We start from the raw sequence: 12,123 nt of genomic DNA, 5'->3' as shown, positions 1-12,123 counted from the left end.
ACCTTAGTGAGCACTGAGCTCACCGGGGTTGCTTACAAGAGTGTGGGTGAGGGGTTCCTCAGAGGAACAGGCATGACTGAATGGCAGGTGCGTCACCAGAAAGCCCACCTCAGCACAGGTAGAAGCTTTCAAAATCGGAAGGCTGGCACCACTTGCCGGCAGCTCCACAGGTCTGAAAATTTCCTCTCAGAGGCTCATCTGGTCAGTCCTCTCCCCAGAAGTTACCTACGGTCTGTGGTCTTGGGGAGCCCTGGTAATATTGTAGGCTTCAGCTTTCCTAGTCTGTGATATTTGTTTACTTGCCGAGACTCACAAGTTTTCCCCCTCCTCCTTGAGGGAGAACGTTTCAACTCAGATGAAATCACTATGGAACAGAAGAAAAGACTTTTCTGAGAGTAGAGGGCTTAAAAAAAAAATCACAAGGAAAAGAATATCCAGGAGCAGCAGAAAGAAAATTCTCAGGCTGCCATTTTTTAATGCACTCCACAGCGGTAGAGGGGAGATGGGAGGGGTCAGGCGATGTGAAGGTTAAGACTTTTGATCCATATAGAAGAAGGAACGGGGCTATAAAAGAGACTTGAACAGAGCTGTGGGTTCCTGTGGCGCAATACTGAAATGCTTAATGTGAACAGACACCCTAAAAGCAAGGAAGAAAGAGTTGCGTGGAAACAAAATAGTCGGCGATAGACTGGCAGAAACGCCCCAAGCTTGCCCGAAGTGTAAAATAAGCAAGCTGGGCTTCTCCAAGGATGGTTTTAATCAAGAAAGAAGGTATTGTAAGGGGGAAGGCCCACCAGCTGCAGAGATATGCCACAACTCAGAATCAGCCAGAGAATGGGTTTCTTCTCTAGGTAAAGCAGAGCCGAAGAGGTGACAGTTGGCACTGACAGGAAATGGTCCTTCCGTCAGCAGCTGAGTCCCAGGAGAAGAAATAGATGTGGGAGGGACATTTCATTTACCTCAGTGTTATTTTAAAAGTATTTGGGGTAGGGTTGGGGAGACAGCTCACTGGATAAAGCATTTGGAAACACGAAGACCTGAGTTCGAATCCCAGAACCCACTTAAAACCCCAGACCTCTTAGTGTGAGCTTCTGTCCTAGTCAGGGTCACTATTGTCCTGATGAAACACCATGTTCAAAAGCAAGTTGTGGAGAAAAGGGTTTATTTGACTTACATTTCCATATCATTAACCATCATCAAAGGAAGTCAGGACAGAAACTCAAACAGAGCAGGAACCAAGAAGCAGGAGCTAATGCAGAGGCAAGGGAGGGGTGCTGCTTACTGGCTTGATCACCATGGCTTACTCAATCTGCTTTCTTTTTTTAAATTAATTTTTGTTGTTTTATTGAGCTATATTTTTTCTCCACTGCTCACCCCTCCCCTTCTATCCTCCCCATGATCAGGGGAGGCCCCACCCACCGAGGGCTGGACCTTCCACATCAACCACTAATTAAGTAAACATCCTACAGGCTTGTGCACAGCCCAATCTTATAGAGGCATTTTTCTCAGGGGTGTCTCCCTCCTCTCCAGTGACGGTAGCTTGTGTCAAATTGACATAAAACTACCCAGCACAACTGAGCCCTTGTTAACTTGACACACAAACATAATCCTATTTAACCACAAACTTTCCTTTCTTACCTACCTCCCAGCTCTCACACTAATACAAACATCACAATATAAAAGACTCCAAATTTGCAAAGTCCCACAGTCTTTAAAAGTTCAAAGTCTCTTTAAGTCATCCAGACTTTCTTCTAAAATCCAAAGTCTTTGTAAAATTCCAAAGTATCTTAAAAAGTTTAAAGTCTTTCAACTGTAGGCTCCTGTAAACTAATAATAATAAAGTAAGTTAATAAGTTCTTACTTAAAAGGGAAGAGCCAGGCGCATTTACAATCAATTCAAACCCCAACTGTGTAAATAGCACATTGTTCAGTGTCTGAGAGCCGCGTAAGATCTTCTGCGCTCCTCCAAAGGACTGGGGTCACTTATCTGTGCCCCACCTCCAACCCTGAAGCATACACAGCTTGTCCTCAAAGCTTGGGCAGACTCCACACCACTGCTGTCGCAGTTCTTGGTGGTCATCCCATGATGCTGGTGTCCCCAAAATGCTGAGGTCTTCTGCTGCACCTGGACTGTGCTTTCCCCAGTAGCCTCTCCTGGGCTCTTTACAGTGCCAGACCTCACCTTCTCTACATGACCCCTTCATGCCTTCAAAACCAGGACGACCCAGGAGAGTCTTACACATTTTACCAGGTTTAGCTGCCAGCACAAGGAACAACGTAGGCCTCTGTGTGCTGTTGGGAAACACCTCTAGAACATGCACCTCATGGTTGCCAATCTCTTGTAAACACAGCTGATTCTAATACTCCTGCTGACTAGACCCTAAAGATTCTTCACACAAATGGCCTGGTAGGGTCTTAGCTTCCCTCTGAAACTTCCCAAGCCAGGCCTCTATCATTTGCCCTGCTTTCAACATTCTTACCTTCAAAGCTCCAGCCAACCAGCTCACTGAGCTCTCAACACTCAGAGGCTCTTCTAGATCGAAGTTCCAAAGTCCTTCTACAATCCTCCCCAAAATTCATGGGCAGGTCTGTCACTGTAAAGCCTCACTCTGGTTAGGGTTACTAATGCCATGATGAAACACCATGACCAAAAGCAACTTGGGGAGGAAAAGGTTATTTGGCTTCCATTTCCACATCCCTATTCATCACAGAAGGAAGTCAGGACAGGAACTCGGGACAGAAACCTGGAGGCAGATGCTGATGTAGAAGCCATGGAGGATGCTGTTTACTGACTCAGCCTGATTTCTTACAGAACCCAGGACCACCTGCCCAGGGTTTCCCCATTCACAATGGGCTGGACCCCCACACACACACACACACACATCAATCACTAATTTAGAAAACACCCAGTCTTATAGAGGCATTTTCTCCATTCTGACTCCCTCCTTGCCAGTGACTCTAGCTTGTGTCAAGTTGACTTAAAACTAGCCAGCACAGCTTGTAATCCCAACTCTAGGGAGGCAGGCACAAGGGGTCCCTGGGGTTTGCTAGCAAGACAGATAGACTAATGGGCAGAGTGCTGTTTCGCCACTCTAAGGGGTCGTTGTCAAGTTAATTATCCTAAACCTGTCTAATAATAAAGCCGTCTTCTCCTAACTACCCCTAAGGTCTTTCCACTTTTGTAGCAGGAATAAGGGTCTAAACTTTATATTTTAATATTAATTTTTATTTATCTATATGTAAGAATGTGCATGTGCTGTATGAGTGTATGCAGTGGACGTGCACGCACCCAGAGAGGCCAGAAGAAAGTGTCAGATGCCCTGGAGCAGGAGTTATAGATGGTTGTGAGCAGCTTGAAATGGGTTCTGGAAGCCAAACTCCTCTTGCCTGAAAGAGCAGTAATCTCTCTTAACAACTGAGCCACCTCTGCTCTCCCAGAGGTCTAAAGATTTTACATTTTTATATTTATTCATTTTATATATTGAGTTATTTTTCCAGCACGTATGTGTGTGCATCGTTTGTATGCCTCAGTCCTGGTGCTCATGGAGGTCAGGAGAGGTGCCAAGTCTCCTGGGACTGGCGTGATGGGTGTTTGTGAGTCACCAGGTAGGTGCTGGGAGCTGAATGTGTCCCGGTGTCCTCAGCAGGATCAGCTAGTGCTCTTCATCACCGAGCCACCCATCTCTCACAAGTTCTCCGACCAAAGTTCCCAGGTCTCCCTTTTCAGCATGAATGCCCTCCTTCAGCCCACTTCATCCTTGCACCCCAGTGAACTGATTTTATCTCTTTTTCCAACCAAGGACCTGTAGCTAAATTCCAATAGAAATACTAAAACAGTTTGCAAACATATGGCTTCCACAGAAATCTCATATTTGTTTCTCCAAACCCCAGTAGCACAAACTCATGACCTGAAACAATAATTGCTAACAATTTTATCCAGGTTTTCAAGCTGTCTGTTGAAAGTCGCCAGTGTTTGCTGTAGATACTAGCTGCCCTTTGCAGCTTAGTTATGAGAATATAACTCTACAATTGCTGACATGAAACAACTGTACCCTATACAGCCGTCTGGCAACAAACAAGGCAGAGAAGTAAGGAAATCTCCCTCTCCTGGGCACTGTGCCATCGCTAGGTAGGCTCCGAGCATCTATTTGTCTCCAGCAAAAGGCTGTTCTATCTTGTAGCATGTATTCTATGTTCTTAAAAATGATTTGGTCATTGTATGAGTTGACATGAGTAATACCTTGGATACTTCTTTCTTGCAGAAGTTTCTCATGAGTCTTTCTGCTTTATTTTATTTAGTTGTGTCTATCATTACATTACCTTGACAGAGGAATGAGAGAAGCTAAACATGCATGTGTATCCCCATACATGCAAGTGTTCCTGCACAGGAGGAGGAAGAAAGAGAGGGGCGAGGAGAAGGAGCAGGAGGAAAGGAATAAGGAGCAGAGGAGAGTGTGCTTCGTAGCCTAATATCAGAGCTATTATTTTTTTTACAAGAAGTAAGTTCAAAGAAAGGTTAATGGAAATAGATTTCTGATGTGTACAGCTAAGCTATATTTCTCATGAAAAAATAATGCTCGCTTGGAAAAGCTGCTTGCTTCTTATGTAACTAGCATGCATTGCAGTTTTCCTGCTCTCAGAGAACAAGAAGGATATAGGCATCTCTGCCTCCTTTCTACCACCGTGACTCAGCTGACCACCAGGACAAAGCAGTCCCCATTAGCACACTAGCAGCCCAGAGGCCTCACATCCACAAGACTGAAAGGCAGAACGACTTCTTCCATTAGGGATGGCACATTTTTCTCTGGGACTTCAAGGGGCCTTATTATGGTTTGAGTGCAGCGTGTTCTTCACAGGCTCGTGCGTTGAACGCTAGATTTCCTGGCCATGTTGAAGCCATGGAACCTTTGAGACCACTGTCAAGCCAGCAGCAGAGGGTTGCTTCAGGCCCGGGAGGCATCTTCTCCTGGTTCTGGCCTGAGCTTTCTGCTTCCTGATCCACCACACAAACCACACTGTATTGCACCACAAGCTGAAACACTTACACTCACTAAAGCCTTCTAGGCCTCTAGGCCGTGACAGCTTATAACCTTGAGCCAGAACTAATCCTTCCTCCCTGAAGTTGCTTCTGCCAGATATTTTGTCATAGCTATGAGAGAATACTACTATGAAAGCAGGAGTGGACCGCTGCTGCCACAAGCCTGACTGAGCCATGCAGCAGCCTCCGTGACTGGTTTGTAAGAAGGAGAGTTGAGAAGGCTGGAGAAGCCCCAGAAGCCTGTAATCAGAATTCAGTTGGTGGTCACGGCAGGAAGATGAAAATCAAGGTTGAGAATGATCAGGGAAGACACTGGATGTCAACCTCAGGTCTCCACATGAATATACACATGTACACAAGTTTCTAAACACACGTGTGTATCACCATACATGAAGCATGCATGCACACAACACATACTATATACACAAGAAAGAGGAGGAGGAGGGAGGGAGGGAGGGAGGGAGGGAGGGAAGGAAGGAAGAAAGAAAAAATGTAGAATGTGCTCAGGAGGCTTCAGACAAGAACAAAGACTCACTCTGAAACTAGACTAGTAGTCATTTGTGTATGTTACCCTCTGGCATCTAAGAATCTGCCTACCTGTTGAACTTCTGCTGAAAATTTGTGTGATGTTGAATTTAAAGGCAATAGACTAGCTTATTTATCTATCAGGGGAAGTTTCATGAGAGCATGGCATCCAAGCTGTGGCATGGTTGCTACTCGATGCATTTATCCAGATTTATAGTGAGAATTCAGAGCCAGAGAAGAAGACAAACAGGGGAAGTGCACAGTTTGGTGAGGAAAGGGACATGAACACATTAAAAACTGTAGACAAGACAGGCCCAGACAAAGGCCTGTTATTGTTAAAGAAATAGATGTCATTAGAGAGAAAGCACAGGCTTTCTTTCCACTGGGACAACAAGAGGTGGCACTGGGGAGTGTTGCTCAAATGGGGCGGCCTAGGCACGTGTTTGCCCAGATTCAGCCACACGGGCACTTAAATTGCGATCTGAGTGGGCCTAACTACTGCTTGAGCTATCAGTAAAACTTAACATTACCCGTGTAGCGCTGCCTTGGAACAAAAGTTTTGAGGAAGAAAAATGCAGAGGTCTTGAAATGTATAGGAGGGTAGGAGTCTATGCTTGTAATGCGGAGACAGTTGTGGATGTATAGGAGGGTAGGCGTCTATGCAGTGCTGACACAGCTGTGGATGCGGTTGTGAAGGCCAATCTGGAGTTGTAGTGGAGACCCCAGTGTGCTGGAGGTGCCAGGAACATAGAATATCTACAAAGTCAAAACACAAGAGCTAGGTTGAGCTGACCCAAGAGGACCTATTTGCTGCAGAGAGCAAGGCTATAGGGGTCTTGACAATATTTCTTCTTTCTGGAAGGACTATTTAGACTTCCCAGCTTCTCTTGCCTCTATGAGGCTCAGCTGTTAAGGGGGAATTGAATGTCGGCTCACAGACCCGAACAAGCCAAGGGAGCTCCCGTCTGGACACAGCTCCTCCAAAGTCCTTGGCCCTACTCAAGACTCCAGGAAAGCCTCAGAAGGGTCACAGTGACAAAGTGAACTGTTAGCTTTATGGATTTAGTGGGATATAGGAAGAAATGAGCTTAGGAAAGGCTTGCCTAGGTTTCAATACAAGAAGGAATCCAGAAGGTTAGTGTTCTAGAACACTGGAAAAAGACAATCATTTTCCAAAAGGAGTCCCATGAAATGAATGAAACAAGACGGGAACATTCGGTTAAATAAAGCATTGGCCTGTGTGACAAAGACCCAGGTAAGCACCTCTCGTCCTCACACAAGCCCTTTGTGTGATGTCCTCCAGAGGGCTATGGTCAGTTTGGAAAAGAGGGATGTGGAACTGAACCCTAAAGGAAACACACTGATAAGATAGCTGAGATCTGTTGCAAGCATGTAGCTCAAAGGGCCATTGAGCTTTAGAGGAAATGACATTTTAAAAGGAGCCAGACTGTTAAAAGCTTTTGATTGTTAAATCTTGGACCAAGATGCAGAATGTCTCTTTGGCTACTCCAGGTGCTTGAGCAGGAATTGGGCTGTGAACTTGAACGGAAGACAGAAAAGGTCATTGGCCCAGATATATCTGTAGGGGCCTGTGCGTGGGAAGAAGCAGGAGGTGGTGCCTCACGGCCCTGCCCAATAATGCACCTCTCAGCGTCTGGAGAAGCCTGAGAGCATGAATAGAATCTCTGCCATTGCAGCCCACGGGTGAGCGGTGCTCATCTCCCTCCTTCCTGCCCTAGTGGGACACAAATGGAAGTCACCAAAGAACAAGAGCCTGGGTCCTGTGTCCGTGGTCATCCTGAGCAAGTCATCAAGTCCAGTTGTCCAGTTTCTTTGTACTGTTTTGTTTCCTGTTTTGGAATCAAAGTCTCGCTATGTAGTGTTGGATGGCCTCGAACTCATCATGCATGTTAGGGTGGTCTTGAACTTTGGATGATCCCCCTGCCTCTGCCTCCTGAGTGCTGGGATAATAGATGCACACAAACATACCTGACTCTGATTTCATTTCTATTTATTCATTTATGTTTGTGAGTCTGTGTGTGCGTGAGTGTCCGTGTGTACACACACATGTGCATGCACCTGCACCTGTGTCCCCTTGTATATGTGGGTCTGACGTACTTTTCTGGGGTTGTATCGGTGATGAGTAGAAGCCTGTGGCCTCTGACCTTCCATCTTTGATGGATAATTATTCTTTAATTAGAAAACAAGTTTTTATATTCCCTGAAGGAACCTATGCTCTGTAGGAACCAAAATGAACAGTAAGTAATAAAACTCTAATTAAGCGGGTAGTCAGTGGTACCTCACTGCGAGCATGGGACACACTGCTTCTGCTCTCGCGGTATTTACCACAGGACCTCAGAGTTCACACAATATTGTACAGCATACAAGACAACTATTATCTTGAAGTGTCATTCAATTGAGCTGCTCACAACACTCAAATCTTAGAACCTGATACTTGTAATTGAGTTTTTGCTGTGTTATAGGGTATTCACCAGGGAAGACTACTGGGCATGGGTTTAAGCCAATAGAAAGTCTTTATCAGCTGGCCAGCATCTATACTGGGTGAGGTTTTAAGCACAAAACCATGTGTTTGGTTGACATACTTTAGTTGGCGAGTTAGCCAGATCCAGAACTACAGAAGCCAAAAAGCAAAGTTTAGAGACTTTCCCAGAACCACGGACCTTGATGGATTCGGTCTTTGTTTTCATTTGGCAGGTATTGTTGTCTACTTGCTGGGTTTTACGGCCTGAATGGCACTTCCATCATGGAATCAGCTGTGCTAAGGTCTGGGGCCCTGTTGCAGCTGTGATTAGCAACAAGATGCTCAATTGCTTAGCATCACTAAGATTGTTCTAGACATGTGCTGTAGGTGCATAGATCCAAGATTGCAGCACCACTCATTAGAGTTACAGTTTGAGCAAGCATTGCTGCACCTTGCAGACAAAGCCCACGGCAATCTTGAAGGGAATTGTTTTTCCTTAGGGTCTAATTCCTTCTTTTCTCCTTTTCCCAGAATCTAGTGTGTCCTTGGTCATCTCCCGCTGCCGCATGAAGACACACACATTTCCTTGTGTGGCTGGAGTCATATGATTTACCTGGGACTGTGTCAGCCTTATTTCTAAAGCAAATGGGTAGAGGGGATTTCTTGTGGCCAGTGTGAGTACCCCAGGTCAGTTCACACACGACTAACACAGCCAGACTGGGTGTTCAGAAAAGTACAGTTACACACTTGTCTTCCCAAGACCCACGACTGTGCTCCTCCACAAGGCACTGAAACACAGAGAGTCTTAGCTTTGTGATCTTTTCAACACATCGAATATTTGAATACTGAAAAAACTTATGTTTTTGATCTTAGCCATTCTGACAAGTGTAAGATGGAATCTCAGAGTCATTTTGATATGCATTTCCCAGATGGCTAAGGATGCTGAACATCTCCTTAAGTGTTTCTTGGCCCTTTGGGATTCTTCTGTTGAGAATTCTGTTTAGATCTGTACCCTATTCTTTTAATTAGATTGTTTGATTTGTTGATATCTAGTTTCCAAATAAGCTTCATCCTGAGATACAGGGATGATTCAACACATGAAAATCTGTCAGCGTAATCCACTGGATAAACAAAAGAAAAAAGACACCTGGCCGCATCTTAGATGCTTAGAAACCCTTTAAGAAAATCCAATGCCCCTTTATGATAAAAGTCTTGGAGAGAGCATGTATACAAGGGACATACTTAAACATAATAAAAGCAATATGAACAAGTCAATTGACAGCATCAAATTAAATGGAGAGAAACTCAGAGCAATTCCACTAAAGTCAGGAACAAGACAAGGTTGTCTACTCTCTCTATAGCTATTCAATATAGGACTTGAAGTCCTAGCTAGAACAATAAGACAACTAAAGGAGATCAAGGGGATACAAATTGGAAAGAAAGAAGTTAAAGCATCATTTTTTACAGATGATATGATAGTATACAGAGCGATCCCCACTCTACTAGGGTGAAGTTTCCAAAGATGTAGCTGCTTTTAAAAATTCTGCTCCAGCCAGATGGTGGTGGTGCATGCCTTTAATCCCAGCACTCAGGAGGCAGAGGCAAGTGGATCTCTGTAAATTCGAGGCAGCCTGGACCAGCCTGGTCAACAGAGTAGGTTCCAGGACAGCTAAGGCTATGCTGAGAGACACCGTTTTGAAACACCAAAGAGAGAGAGGAGAGAGAGAGAGAGAGAGAGAGAGAGAGAGAGAGAGAGAGAGAGAGAATACTGCTCCTGTAGGTTACCCCTCACCCATACTCCTTTAAGTAACTCTAGTAAACTCAGGAGTCCTCCGAGTTAAACTTTGATAGTTGTTACTCTGATCTGTTCGGGGTTTCCTTCAAAGATGTGTAGCTGTGTGTGTGTGTGTGTGTGTGTGTGTATGTGTGTGTGTGTGTGTGTATGATGTCTTCCCAGGAAAAATCCCACATATAACATAGGTTCCTGGAACTTTGGAGCTTACAGAGCAAGACAATATTCACACACAACAAATCCTTTGTTACTATTCTTGTTATTTCTATAAGTCACAGAAGTCTGTGTCTCTGGGTTTTATGTCTGCTGCAGCTTGCCAATGAAGTGCTCCCCCATTGACTCCTATATTTGATCATCTGGCCTGCAGCAGTGGGATACTGGGTTGGAGGTGGTGGAACCTTTAGGAGGTGGAGCCTCAGTGGAGGAAGCATGTTGGATTGTTCGGCCCCACTTCCTATATGCCCTCTTTTTCCTGACTTCAGACACTGTGTGACCAACTTCCCACATTTCTGTGATGGTCACACCTTTCCAGCCATGATGATATTACTTCAAACTGTAAATCAAAATAGACCTTCACCCCTTAAATTGTTTTTGTTCGAGTGTTTGGTCCCAGCAATGACAATAATATAGTACTTGATCAGTTTTCCGTTCCTGTGTTTTGTTTTGCTTTTTTGTCATAAGGAAAGGAAACCTAGAAATCAAGCTTTGTCAGTTTTGGCAAGTACCTATGACTGCTAACTGGGCTCCTATTTTGCTCTCCATACTTCCTAATAAAACAGATATCACAGACAAAACTTTAAATGCCATTTAATCGCACCTTGCAGAAACAGACAATGTGGAAGCTGTGTCTGTTCTTTCACATAATCTAGGATTCTTCTTTTGAAAAATGGCCTCAGCACCTTCTGACTAATTGTCATGGCAACAGGTTTTAATATTTAGATTGTTTCCCTTCTCCTGGGCACTATTCCAGCTTTGGTTACCTCAGAACGTCTTAGGATAACCTACCTCATCCTTCCCACCTCTTCCCTGTCTTTTCTGGTTCTTACGGTTTTTCTGAGACAGGCGCTCATATAGACCAAACTGGCCTCAAATTCCCTAGGTGTCAGAGGATGGCCTTGGGTTTCTGGTCCTCCTAAGTGTTGGGGTGCACCTCTCTACCCAGTTTATGCAGTGCTGAGGACGGAATTCAGGTTTATTTAAAAAAAAAAACTCTAGGCAAGCACCCTACTAACCGAGCTGTATCCCTCCCTACCACTTCTTTTCATTAACAGGGAGCTAAAGTACTTTTCCTCTGCCTACCAGATAGGATCCTCTTACCTTCAAGATCTTACTCAAAACCACGAGATTTTGACCTTCTGTTCCTGTCTAAATCCACAACAAATGAATACTGTGTAAAATTAGAAATAACTGGAATGTGCTGTAATGAGAGGAGCGATTGGCAAGCAGGCACCACCCTTGTCATGCCATGTGGGGACCTGTTTCTTGGTCTCACACCCTCTGGCATCCTGTTTCCTACTCTGCATAGACTTTTCTCTCTTCTTTATAAATGAATATCTCAGTTAAGATTACGGATTCCAGGTGGGTAGAGTCTGACAGAGAAACCGACAACCACTTCGGGTTTCCAGTTGTGATGATGATGATGTGCATGCGTGCGTGCGCACGCGTGTGTGTATGTGTGTGTGTGTTTCGAGACAAGGTTACTCTGTTTCTCCCTAGCTGTCCTGGAACTCTCTCTTTAGACCAGGCTGGCACTGAACTCAGAGATCAGAGATCCTCCTGCATCTGCCTCCCAAGTGCTGGGATTAGAGGCGTGTGCCCAGCAGGATGGTATTTTTGACAGGGTTGAGGGATACTGAAAGGGTTGAGAAAGCAATCTCCTGGGTATGTCTGTGAGAATGCCTCTTGGAGATGCTGGCATGCAGGATGAAGAACTGAATATGGGAGAACCTCTTCCAAATGGGCAGCACTGTCCAATTAGGTGGGAGTCTGGCCAGCGCACACAAGCAGATCTCTCTGCTCTCCTCCCCCTCTCTCTGGGTTTTGTATAGGGGTGTATTTCATTGGATTTTTGAAACAGGGTGTCACTCTATAGCTCAGGCTGGCCTCCTGCCTTGGCCCTCCAGCCCTGGAATTATAAGCATGTGTCACTGCGGCTAGATTGTGTACTGAGCAGTTGTTATTCCAGTACACAGAACTTGACAGGAAGGAGGAGGTAGGTGCACACACACCATTTTATAGAAGGTAGGGCCTCCCATATGGAATACTGACCTGGCTGGCATTCATTAC

The sequence above is a fragment of the Chionomys nivalis genome, chromosome 13 (assembly GCF_950005125.1).
Source record: "Chionomys nivalis chromosome 13, mChiNiv1.1, whole genome shotgun sequence".
Classification (NCBI taxonomy): Eukaryota; Metazoa; Chordata; class Mammalia; order Rodentia; family Cricetidae; genus Chionomys; species Chionomys nivalis.
Note: the sequence above shows the minus strand (reverse complement) of the source record.